Here is a 13804-nt window from a genome sequence, read left to right as displayed (position 1 = left end):
ACCACATCACCCTGCCACTGTGCCACCACCTTCTGGGCCAGTGCTACATCAGCCAGTGACAACACCATCTCCCTCTGTGTCTGTGCCACATCGGCCAGTGTCTGGGAAAGGCCACCAACACTCTCAACCATGTCCCGCTGTGACTGGGTCCCACTCAGGAGCATGCATATGGTGTGCACCGGATAGTGCCTCAGGAGCCTCTTCACTGAAGTGCCCGGCCGACCTAAGTGTTTCAGGGGTGGTGGTGCGTGTTGGCGACAGCTGTAATGGGAAGCCAGTGTCATCCCTGGACTCGACCTCGGGGTGTCCTGCGATTCGATGCGATGGCTCCCGTCCGTGTTGGTGTGGTCCTCATCGCTGGTCGGCACCTGGGGTTCTGGCTGTGGCTGAGGTCGGGGACACCAAAAGGACCCATCCCATATCCAGCAGCTCTTCCAAGACACAAGACAAGGCGCACCATGATTGCACCATGAGCCGGGGGGGGGGGGGGGGGCTCATGGTGCAATCATGGGGGGGCACCGGGGGGGGGGGGGAAGAGAGAGTGGGGGGTGTTAGCGAGGGGGGCGGGGGGGGTGTTTTGGGGTGTGGGGAGGGGTGTGTAGGGGTGGTGGTGGAGCGGGGATGTAGGGGTTGTGTGGGGGTGGAGTGGGGATGGAGTGGTGTGGGTGTGAGAGTGATATGTGTGTGAGGATGTTGTGAGGGTAGTTTGGGGGTAGTGTGGGTGTGGGGTGGTGTGGAGGTGGAGTGGGGATGGAGTGGTGTGGGTGTGAGGGTGTTGTGTGTGTGAGGGTGGTGTAAGGGTGGTGAGGGTGACGGTGATGTGTGTGTGAGGGTGGTGTGAGGGTGGTGAGGATGTGGTGTGGGTGTGTGTGTGAGGGTGGTGTGAGGATGAGGGTGATGTGCGTGTGAGGGTGTTGTGGGTGTGAGGTTGCTGTGAGGGTGGTGTGAGGGTGGTGAGGGTGTGGTGCGGGTGTGTGTGTGAGGGTGGTGTGAGGATGAGGGTGATGTGTGTGTGAGGGTGGTGTGAGGGTAGTGAGGGTGAGGGTGATGTGTGTGTGAGGGTGGTGTGAGGGTGGTGAGGGTGTGGTGTGGGTGTGTGTGTGAGGGTGGTGTGAGGATGAGGGTGATGTGCGTGTGAGGGTGGTGTGGGTGTGAGGGTGGTGAGGATGAGGGTGATGTGCGTGTGAGGGTGGTGTGGGTGTGAGGTTGCTGTGAGGGGGGTTTGGGGGTGATGTGGAGGTGGTGGTGCTGGGAGGAGGGGTAACACACGTGCCATGGAAAGATCAACTCAGTGGGGTCACACTTCCTCTCCCAATGCCGACCTCCGCCCCGGCAACTACCCTTTCTTTTGGCCTGCCGACCATGTCCAGTGCCCTCTGCTCTGCTGCAGTGAAGGGCCGCAGGTCTGGCAGTCCCCCTCCAGTCTTCCCCACTCTGGTGGTTATGAGCGGCTTTCTCCTGGGCAGGGAGTGGGATGGAGCAGAAAATGCACAGTCTGCAACAGGCCGACACATGCGGGTTGGTGGTGGTGGGGGGGATGGTTAGCTGGTGATCTCAGTGGCCAAGGCATCCAGCCATAAGGGACCGGTATAGATGCTGGCATGTGGTGCAGGATGGGGGTTCAGTCCCCTCCACATGGGGGGTGGGTTTACGGTTGTGTGGGACGGGGGTTGGTGCTGGGAGCACCAACTCACTCTGGCCGCCCTGAGGAAGTAGTGCAGTTTTTCCTGCTCTGCTAGCCAATCCTGACGGTGTTACCCATGGCACTGACCGCCTGCTCCCAGGCCCGGCGGACGGCAGTAGCTGGTCTCCTCCACGGCATCCAGCAGGACCGGAGAATCAGGCCCACAATGTTATTGCCCCGACTGCTCCCTGTGTTGGCGAATTCCATCGGCTTCCTAATTTTTGGAGAGAAGAATGTTCTCCTCATCTCAATCCTAAAAGGTTGACCACATCTGAGGGAGGTTGTAATAGAAACCTATAAAATTTTAACAGGGCTGGACAGGGTAGATGCAGGAAGGATATTCCGATGGTGGTTATGTCCAGAACCAGTGGTCACAGTCTGAGGAGGATACAGGGTTGACCATTTAGGACAGAGATGAGGAGAAATTTCTGCACTTGGAGAGTGGTCAGCTGGTGGAATTCATCACCCCAGGAAGTAGTTGAGGCCAAAATATTGCATGGTTTCAAGAAGCAGTTAGATATAGCACGTTGGGCAAAGGGAATCAAATCATATAATAATAATAATCGTTATTGTCACAAGTCGGCTTAATTTAACAGTGCAATGAAGTTACTTTGAAAATCCCCTAGTCGCCGCATTACAGCGTCTGTTTGGGTACACAGAGGGGGAATTCAGAATGTCCAATTCACCTAACAGCGCGCCTTTCAGGACTTATGGGAGGAAGCGGGAGCACCCGGAGGAAACCCACGTAGACACGGGAAGAACGTGCAGACTCTGCACAGACAGTGACCCAAGCCGGGTATTCAAACTTGGGACCATGGCACTGTGAAACACCAGTCATAACCACTGTGATACCGCGCTGCCTGATATGGGGGGGAAGCGGGATTAGGATATAGAGTTGGATGATCAGCCATGATCATAATGAATGGCGACGCAGGCTTGAAGGACCAAGTGGCCTCCTCCTGCTCTTCTATGTTTCTATATCCTCAGACTATGACCCCGGTGTTGGACACACCCACCAGCAGGAGCATTCTTCCTGCATCTACCATGCCTAGTGTTGTTAGGTTTCTGTGAAATCCCCCTTTACTCAATCTCTCCTCATACGTCAGTCCCATCATTCCAGGAATCAGTCTGGTAAACCTTCGCTTCACTCCCTCTGTAGCAAAAACATCCTTCCTCAGATAAGGAGACCAAAACTGGATACAGACACAACAGGGTCAATTTTCAGTGCGTTATTGATGTCAGAGAGAATAGTGACGGAGGCGGAAAATCTGGAGAGATTCGGGAAATGCAATTCTCTCTGGAGAGATCACACTTCCCAATTTTCCCGCCCCTCGCTGGCGACATCATGAGGTTCATGCCCACAAATGGCAGGAACCATTCCAATGCATAACGTGCTCTCTCCATTCAAAGGAATCAAGGTTCAGATTTTAATGTGTCAATTTTGAACTATGATTTAATCTTTTCCTTGGTTCGCAATCCGATTATCTGTTGATCCATTGAAGCATTAGGACAGATGGTCATCTGTTCCACTAAGTGTTTAATAATTGAAATCTGGAGGTTTTGTTGACACAGTTGTGCACTAGAATTCCTTCATGGTATTTGTCTGAACTCCAAACCCACAATTGAATTCAATTCCGCAAAAGTTGTTCATGTTGAGAGAACTGTGCGCTTTGTTTTAATTGACAGTTTTATGAACAGCGAATTATTTTTTTTAGATGATTTTTGAATAGCTGTGTGTTTATACTATGTAAATCTTGAAGACTTTCCAATGTTATTATACAGCTTATGAAATGAATGAAATGAAATGAATGAAAATTGCTTATTGTCACAAGTAGGCTTCAAATGAAGTTACTGTGAAAAGCCCCTAGTTGCCACATTCTGGCACCTGTTCGGGGAAGCTGGTATGGGAATTGAACCCGTGCTGCTGTCCTGCCTTGGTCTGCTTTAAAGCCAGCTATTTAGCCCTGTGCTATACGAGCCTCTCTTCATACTGAGTTCTCTCCATCCTGAATCCTGGGCATAGGTGGGATAAGATGGCCATGGAAATATTGAGGGAGCATGAGATGAATGGAGGGAGGTAAGGGTATCAGTGCTATTGTGCCTAACACTCATGTACAGACTGTGTTGATGTCAGACTTAAGGAAGGCAGAACTTCCAATTGCCCACCTCGGCATCAGCCTACGTCTATTCCAGCCTCAGACCTTCCTCAGGAGGCAGAAGTCTTGGTTCAAATTAGGGGCAGCAGGGTAGCATGGTGGTTAGCATAAATGCTTCACAGCTCCAGGATCCCAGGTTAGATTCCCGGCTGGGTCACTGTCTGTGTGGAGTCTGCACGTCCTCCCCCTGTGTGCGTGGGTTTCCTCCGGGTGCTCCGGTTTCCTCCCACAGTCCAAAGATGTGCGGGTTAGGTGGATTGGCCATGCTAAATTTCCCGTAGTGTCCTACAAAAAGTAAGATTAAGGGGGGGTTGTTGGGTTACGGGTATAGGGTGGATACGTGGGTTTGAGTAGGGTGATCATGGCTCGGCACAACATTGAGGGCCGAAGGGCCTGTTCTGTGCTGTACTGTTCTATGTTCTAAACCTATCCCCATCACCCCATCATGAATGCAACATATGCGGGTTCTGTCAGACAGGAGGTGGAACTGCAATGTCGAGAAATGCCCCACTTATGATTCCCACCATGTGGATGAAAAAATGGGCCAAAGTCTATTCCTGTTTATAGTAAGGCTTTAAAATCATGAGACCAGCTAATCATATGCAGGTTTTTGTATTCACAAAGTGGATTTTCGATAAGGATTTATTGATCATCTGTCAGCTCAATTTACACATCACTATACAAATATTCCATGAAACGACTAAATTTAAATGCGAACAACACAGCTACTAAACTCAACACCACTGATAGCATGTTATTACAGATCAACATCAATTCAGTCTTTCCCCGAAAAATACATCTATGTTGGGAGAAAATATCACATGGTGACTTCTTTCCCCCTCCATCCCTCTTTGAACAAACCCCTCCTCATAACTGCATAGATCTCAGAAAGCAATAAGGTCCCAGATTTTCATCCTCAAGGTGGGAATTTTGAGTCATGTTGTTTCCCAGCATTTCAATCCTGCCTTCTGTCCTGCAGGGGCTGGTTTAGCTCACAAGGCTAAATCGCTGGCTTACAAAGCAGACCAAGCAGGCCAGCAGCACGGTTCGATTCCCGTACCAGCCTCCCCGGACAGGCGCCGGAATGTGGCGACTAGGGGCTTTTCACAGTAACTTCATTGAAGCCTACTCGTGACAATAAGCGATTTTCATTTTTCATTTTCAGTGCTCTCCCATGGTGGTTCATAGAATCATAGAATTTACAGTGCAGAAGGAGGCCAATCGGCCCATTGAGTCTGCACCGGACCTTGGAAAGAGCACCCGACTTAAGACCGGACAAATGTCTTAATGATATCCCCTTGCACAACTGTGTCAACAAATTCTCCAGAGCTTAATATATTAAACCCTTTGAAGTGGTGGAACATAGAACATAGAACAGTACAGCACAGAACAGGCCCTTCGGCCCTCGATGTTGTGCCGAGCAATGATCACCCTACTCAAACCCACGTATCCACCCTATACCCGTAACCCAACAACCCCCCCCCCCCCCTTAACCTTACTTTATAGGACACTACGGGCAATTTAGCATTGGCAATCCACCTAACCCGCACATCTTTGGACTGTGGGAGGAAACCGGAGCACCCGGAGGAAACCCACGCACACACGGGGAGGACGTGCAGACTCCGCACAGACAGTGACCCAGCCGGGAATCGAACCTGGGACCCTGGAGCTGTGAAGCATTTATGCTAACCACCATGCTACTGTGCTGCCCAGATGGCTATTTTTGCATGCTTCAAAGGATGAACAGATGGCCATCTGTTCCATTGTTTCAAAGGCTCAACGAATTGTGTGGCTGTCAATGAAAGAAAAAATTAAATCACAGTGGAAAATTTAACCTGAAAATCTGAATCTCAATAACATTGAATGCAGAAGCACTTTATCTATTAGATAAATGGTGCAAGTGTACCTGAATATTTTAGAATTGCTTGTCAATATAATGTTAACTTACTTTATTTAAATACAATGCTATAATTACCCATTACATTAAAAACATATTTAATTTATCATTCAGCATTTCAGAATGGCAAATGAAGTGAGAAACACTTTTTGAACTTACCAAACCAAGGGTTCCTAACTTCGCAAGTTGAGTGGTTCACAATTCCACTCAGGTGGTGGGAACAAAAGTTGGTGTGAACCAAGTTTCTGCCAAAATGGGTCCGACTCAATGGCGTGGGGGAATTCTAAAATGCCCAACCCTGCAATGGACTAGACAACAGTAGGATTGCTGCATGTGGGCGCACTACCCATAAACTTATCCCACACCCCACAAAATCCCACTTGATGGTAGAGTGGTGGAATCCTGGAATTGGGCTCTGCCCAACCATCTTTCTATCCCGCCCATCTTCATCCCGGAAAGAACTAAGGCATGAACATTTGGCCTGAGCTCTTTCAACTTAGCTTGTGACGCAGCTCAGCGTCTAGCTTCTCGCAACATCCAAACAATGCTTCGCTCCATTTCCTGTCGCAACTCGATCTTTTTCATGTCCCTCGGGTTTCTACTGCTTTCCTGCCCCTAACTCTGTAGAATTCTTATTAGAGCAGAGATGACTAAAAAGAGATTTGCTAGGTGTGTTTTGTAATCAATAACCAGAGGGCACAGATACAAAGTGATTGGCAAAAGAACCAGAAGTGCCACCAGGAAAAGCTTTTTTATGTGGTTAGGAATCGTAATCCACCATCTGATAGGGTAATGGAAACTGGTTCAACAGTAGCTTTTAAGTTAAATTGGATAAATAGGTAAAGAAATAAAAATTGCAGGGACATGGAGAAAGTGCAGGCTTGTGGGACGAACTCGTCTGTGCCTCAAAGGAATACGATCGATCAAGCGGCCTCATTCTGCGTGCATTATTCAATGATTCCCTTGTCAGGGGCTCAGTTTATTCAGATAAGCTGCACAGTGGTGAACCATAGATAGTGTCATAGAATTTACAATGCAGGAGGAGGCCCTTCAGCCCATCGAGTCTGCACCGGCCCTTGGAAAGAGCACCCCACTCAAGGACACACCTCCTCCATCCCATCCTCTTAACCCAGTAACACGAATTAACCTTTTTGGACACTAAGGGCAATTTAGTATAGCCAATACACCTAACCTGCACATCTTTGGACTGTGGGAGGAAACCGGAGAACCCGGAGGAAACCCACGCACACACGGGGAGAACGTGCAGACTCCACACAGACAGTGACCCAAGCTGGGAATCGAACCTGGGACCCTGGAGCTGTGAAGCAACTGTGCTAACCACGATGCTTCCATGCTGCCCAAGTGGAAATGGTGGAAAGATTGGACACTCTGGCAGTGCCAGGAGGCAGTGCCGGGGGCACAGGGGGCAATTCCTGGATGCCAGCAGACAGTGTCAGGGTACTATCCTTGCATATCACTCTCCCCCCCAGGAGAGATTCCCACCTCCTGGTTCTCATTTTTAAAACCTGTTGTGAACCTTGACAACATGACATCACATCAATGAGTGGGGAGATCCCAATGTGGGAGTGGGGGGGGGGGGGGTCTAATAAGTCCACAGAGGCAGACGTCGCCACCAGGATTCCTTTTATTTACAAACCCAACAGCTGAACAACCATGACCATTCAGCCTGCTGTCTACCAGGAGTGCAGAGGATCTGACACTCCCTGTTATATACATAGAAAGGGGTTCCCTGATTGGGCCACTAATCAGGGAACTCGCATTCTAATTGATCAATCTCAAAGGCCTGGCCTAAGTCATTATACCCCTGCCCCCCAAAGTCCGAGTAGCCCCCATGGTCCAGGTGACTCATGGGTCTCCTGCTTCATTTTTGCGCCGGGTCCGGCTCCTCCACTTCGGCCTCTGCTAGGCGCCCGTCTTTTCCGATGTGAGTGCCTGAGGGGCGGTTTGCCCCTTTCCTCCGGCGGCAGGGGTACAGCTGCGGCATCAGCCACGGTATGAATCTCCGCGTCCGATGTCCTCATCAGTGATGTCGGAGGAGCGTGAATAGTTTGCCGGGGAGGACTCTTCACGGTCCTTGGTATGCTGGTCGGAGTCAGCTCCGGCGGGGGAAACAAATCTGAGGCCCGCACCTGGTCCAGGTGTTTCTTTATTCCATGTTTTCCCACACGTATCTCATACGACACAAGTCCTGTCCTGGCCTTGACTGTTCCTGCTACCCATGTGAGGCCATTTCCATAATTTCTGATGCACACATTTTCACCCGTGGTGAACTGCCTTTCTTGGCGCGTGTTGGCGTGGCCCCTGCATTGGGCCTCTTGGTGTCGCTCTATTCTGCCACCTAAATTTGGGAATAGTAGACTCAGCCGGGTTCGGAGTCGTCTGCCCATGAGTAGCTCCGCCGGTGTTATTCCCGTTGTGGCGTGTGGGGTTGTTCTGTCGTCAACTAGCCAGCGCGACAGTTTGAAAATGAAAATCATTTATTGCCACAAGAAGGCTTCAAATGAAGTTACTGTGGCAAGTATCATTGGTGTCCAATGATGCTGCTGCCTGTTTCTTCAACCATCTTTAATGGTCTGGACGGCTCTCTCGGCCAAACCATTCGATGCCGGGTGGTATGGAGACGTCCTTATGCGCCGAATGCCATTCGACTTCATAAATGTTGTGATGTCCTGGCTGGTGAAAACTAACACCTCTGGGATACCATGAGTTGTGAACGAGGTGCAGAGTTTTTCAATGGTAGTTGTTGAATTTGCAGAGTTCAGTTTGTAGACTTCCAGCCATTTGGAATGGGTGTCTACTATTATCAAAAACATTGAACCAATAAACGGGCCTGCAAAATCGACATGAAGTCACGACCATGGTCTACCTGGCCATTCCCATGGGTGCAGCGGGGCCTTCTGCCCTTGTTGGCATTCTTGGCACCAACCTACCAATGCCGCTCTGTCTGTGTCCAGGCCCGGCCACCAGACATAGCTTCTGGCCAGCATCTTCATTTTTGAGACTCCAGGGTGCCCATGATGTAGGTCAGCCAGTAAGGCTCGACGGCCTTGACTTGGAACGATTACTCGAGCCCCCCATAGCAGGATCCCGTCTTCCACAGTGATCTGCTCCCTTCTGCTCCAGTAAGGGGAGAATTCCACTTGGACCGGTCTTTCCATCTCCCCAGTTAGCACCATGTGTTTTATGTTCGAAAAAACCGGGTCCCTTTGGGTCCATAAACAAATGTTTTGTGTGGCCACTTGGAAGGGTGTACAGGAAATTTCACATCATTACCGTTTCCTCTATTTTGGGTACTAATAGCGCGGCGTCCGGTAATGACAGCCTGCTTAGTGCATTGGCGTTTGCCACCCGGGTTCCTGGTCGATGCTCCAGTTGATACGGGTGCACCGCCAGTAGTAGGGCCCAGCCTTGGTTCCGGGCCGAAGCTATTGGTGGTATTGCTTTATCTTCTTTCAACAAACCCAGCAATGGCTTGTGGCCTGTAATTATAGTGAGTTTCCGCCCTTACAAGCACTTGTGAAATTTCTTCACCGCGAAGATCACAGCCAGTCCTTCCTTTTCGATTTGGGCGTACTTTTGTTCTGCTGCTGCCAGTGTCCTGGAAGTGAATGCTATAGGTCGTTCCTGTCTGTTTTACCCTCTGTGTGCCAAAACTGCCCCAATGCCATATGGAGATGTGTCGCACGTGACCACCAATTCTTTCCTGGGGTCGTAGTGTGCCAAGACGTTCTAGGAAGAAAGTTGTTCTTTAATTTCCTTGAAAACCCTGTCTTGGCGGGCGGACATCTCCCAGGCTTGCCCCTTTTGTAGTGATTGGTGTAGGAGGTCCAAGATGGAAGCTCTGTTCTGTATGAACTTTCCATAAGATGTCACCAGTCCTAAAAAATCTCACCCGATCCTCCAAAGGGTGTAGCCCTGATTTGTCAACCTTGTACCCCAGATAGGTTACTTGAGGTGCTAGGAAAACACATTTCTCCCTCTTTAGGCGCACGCCTGCTGCTGAAAAACTTCTAAGGACTTTCTCCAGGTTTTGCAAGTAATGAGGACATCATCCAGGTAAATAGCGACTTGTGGTAGCCTTTGCAATATATTGCAACAGGACGGATTTCACCTGAACCAGAGGGGCACTAATATCATGGGAGGGAAATTTGCTAATGCTCTTCGGGGGGGTTTAAACTAATTTGTCAGTGGGGTGGGAAAACGAGCTGTAGTCCAGAAGCCAGTGTTGAGAGTAGTGAGGTACTGAGGAAGATATCAATGTCGCAGGCGTGAACCGGCAGACAGAAAGGTGGGTTGAAATGTGTCTACTTCAATGCAAGGAGCATCCGGAATAAGGTAGGTGAACTTGGAGCATGGATTGGTACTTGGGACTACGCTGTGTGGCCATTACGGAGACATGGTTAGAACAGGTACAGGAATGGTTGTTGGAAGTTCCGGGGTATAGATGTTTCAGTAAATGTAGGGAAGGTGGTAAAAAAGTGTAGTAGCATTGTTAATCAAGGATAGTTAAACAGCTGCAGAAAGGCAGTTCGAAGGGTATCTGCCGACTGAGGTAATATGGGCTGAAGTTAGAAATAGGAAAGGAGCGGTCACATTGTTAGGAGTTTTCTATCGCCCCCAAATAGTAATAGAGATGCGGAGGAAGAAATTGCAAAACAGATTATGGATAGGTGTGGAGGTCTCAGGGTAGTTGCCAGAGGACTGGAGAGTCGCGAATGCTGTTCCTCTGTTCAAGAAAGGGAATAGGAATGACCCTGGTAATTATAGGCCAGTTAGTCTTACTTCGGTGGTCGGTAAGTTAATGGAAAACGTCCTGAAGGATAGGATTTATGACCATTTGGAAAGATGACAGTGGATAGTCAACACGGATTTGTGAAGGGTAAGTCTTGCCCCACAAATTTGATTGAATTCTTTGAGGAGGTAACTAAGTGTGTAGATGAAGGTAGAGCAGTTGATGTCGTATACATGGATTTTAGTAAGGTGTTTGATAATTTTCCCCATGGCTGGCTCATGAAGAAAGTAAGGAGGTGCGGGATAGAGGGAAATTTGGCCAATTGGATAAGTAACTGGCTATCACATAGAAGACAGAGGGTGGTGGTGGATTGAAAATTTTCAAACTGGAGAACAGTTACCAGCAGTGTACCACAGGGATCAGTGCTGGGTCCTCTGCTATTTGTGATTTTTATCAATGACTTGGAGGAGGGAGCTGAAGGTGGGTCAGTAAATTTGCTGATGACACAAAAATTGGTGGAGTAGTGGATGAGGTGGAGGGCTGTTGTAGGCTGCAAAGAGACATTGATAGGATGCAGACCTGGGCCTAAAAATGGCAGATGGAGTTTAACCCTGATTAGTGCGAGGTGATTCATTTTGGTAGAAAAAATTTGAATGCGGATTATAGGGTCAACGGCAGGGTTCTGAGGAATGTGGAGGAACAGAGAGATCTTGGGGTTCATGTCCACAGATCTCTGAAGGTTGCCACTTAAGTGGACAGAGCCGTGAAGAAGGCCTATAGTGTGTTAGCGTTTATTAACAGGGGGCTTGAGTTTAAGAGCCGTAGGGTTATGCTGCAACTGTACATGACCCTGGTGAGACCACATTTGGAGTATTGTGTGCAGTTCTGGTCACCTTATTATAGGAAGGATGTGGAAGCATTGGAAAGGGTGCAAAGGAGATTTACCAGGATGCTGCCTGGTTTGCAGGATAGGTCTTATGAGGAAAGGGTGAGGGGGCTAGGGCTTTTCTCTTTGTAGCGGAGGAGGATGAGAGGCGACAATAGAGGTTTATAAGATGATGAGGGGGATAGATACAGTGGACGTTCAGAGACTATTTCCTCGGGTGGATGTAGCTGTTACAAGGGGGCATAAGTATAAGATTCAGGGTGGGAGATATTAGAGGGATGTGCGAGGCAGGTTCTTTACCCAGAAAGTGGTTAGGGTGTGGAATGGACTGCCTGCTGTGATAGTGGAGTCGGACACTTTGGGAACTTTCAAGCGGTTATTGGATAGGCACATGGAGCACACCAGAATGACAGGGAGTTGGATAGCTTGATCTTGGTTTCGGACAATGCTCGGCACAACATCGAGTGCCAAAGGGCCTGTTCTATGCTGTACTGTTCTATGTTCTATGTTCTTCATTGTCCTCTGCAATAAGGGTAATCTTGTGCACTGAAAAAGGCCCTTCAGCGTGTTTATCGTTGAGAATTTTTGGGACTCTTTGTCCAGCTTCAGCTGTAGATATGCGTGGCTCATATCCAGCTTTGAGAATAGGAATCCTCCAGCCAGTTTTGCATACAAACCCTCAAACCGGGGAATTGGATATTTGTCCAGTTGTGAGTAGCGATTAATTGTTTGTTTGAAATCTCCACAAAGGTGGACTGAGCCGTCCGGCTTAAGGATAGGCACCACGGGTGCCGCCCACTCTGCGAACTGGACCGGTTTTATAATTCCCTCACTAATTGATTTATTTCCATATCGACTTTCTGCCTTAATGCAAAGGGTACTGGTCGGGCATTGTAGAATTTTGGGACTGCGTATGGATCTACGTGCAATGTCGCCTTTGCTCCCTTTATTGTTCCGAGCCGTTCTCGGAAAACCTCTGGGTATTTGCACAGGGGTTCGCTCAGGCGGCCAATCCAGCTGGATCTCTTTTAGCCACCTTCGTCCCAATAAGCTTGGCCCCAAACCTTTCACTGCCATTAAAGGCAGCCTAACCAATTGCTCTCCATAAGCGACAGTTACATGTGTTGTGCCCAACACTCTCAGTGGTTCCCCTGTTTATTCCCTCAGTTTTGCCGAGGTCCTGGTTGCAGTCCAGTGCTAATTTTATTGAATACTGTTTCCCCTATCACTGATGCAGCTGCTCCAGTGTCAACCTCCATCAGCGTGGGACGTCCATTCAACCTTATGGATAATTGAATGGGTTTTGATTTCACCATCATTACAGAATTTAGTTGTTCCTCGACGGAGGTAGGTAGGGCTTCTAGGGAACGCATTCTCCTGTACCCCGGCCTACGTGACCTTCTCCAAGATGATGGTGTTGGGCTTCTATTTCTCCTTTCTGACTCCGATCTCTGGCAACAACTACAATATTTTGCCGGACGAAAGGCCGCAGGGCTGCCATCTGTCTGGACCTAATTTTCCCTTGCTTGGGAGGGCTTCTGCAAGTGGGCCTGGTTAACTTATATTCGAGTCCTTCCTGAAGGTGGCTATGCAGCCATGGTATGGGCGTCTACCTCCATCGGAGTACCCTGTAACTCATGTGCTGCGCTTGCTGCTTTTTCTAAGGAGAAATTCAGCTGCAATGCTTGTTTGCAATCCAGCTCGGCCTCTGCTAACAGACGTTTCTGTATTGCTAAATTATTTATTCCACATACTAAACGGTCTCGGAGCATCTCATTTAGCGTCAGGCCAAATTCGCAAGCCTCTGCTAACCACCTTAATGTTGTTAAAAAGTTTGTAACTGACTCCCCAGTGTCTCGGAATCCTGAGTAAAACTGGTACCTTCGCAGGATCAGAGGTGGCTTAGGGTCATAGTACTCTTTTACTAAGTCCTTCAATTCCTGGAAAGTTTTCGTGTCCGGTACCTCCGGAAAAGTGAAACTGCGCATAATGGCAAAGGCTGCCGGCCCACACGTGGTCAGCAGAATGACCCGCTGCTTTTCATCCGGAATTATATCGTTTTCTCTCAAGAAGTACTTCATCCGTTCTACACACCGGGCCCAGTCTTTCACTGCAGGGTCAAAAGAGTCCAACTTTCCGAATAAAGGTATTTTGCCTGTCAGTGGCTTACCCTCAATATGCGGCAGCTGCTGACAAGCAGGTTTCTTCGAGTCGTTCCGTTTTCCTCGTCACCACTGTAATAAGTCCACGGAGGCAGAAGTCCCGTCACCAAAATTCCTTTTATTTACAAACCCAACAGCTGAACAACCATGACCATTCAGTCTGCTGTCTACACCGGGAGTGTAGAGGATCTGACGTTCCCTGTTATATACACAGAAAGGGGTTCCCTAATTGCCCACTAATCAGGGAACTCGGGTTCTAATTGACC

This window comes from Scyliorhinus canicula, chromosome 2, assembly GCF_902713615.1.
Source record: "Scyliorhinus canicula chromosome 2, sScyCan1.1, whole genome shotgun sequence".
Taxonomy (NCBI): Eukaryota; Metazoa; Chordata; class Chondrichthyes; order Carcharhiniformes; family Scyliorhinidae; genus Scyliorhinus; species Scyliorhinus canicula.
The sequence above is the reverse complement of the archived record's forward strand: the minus strand, read 5'-3'. Positions refer to the sequence as shown.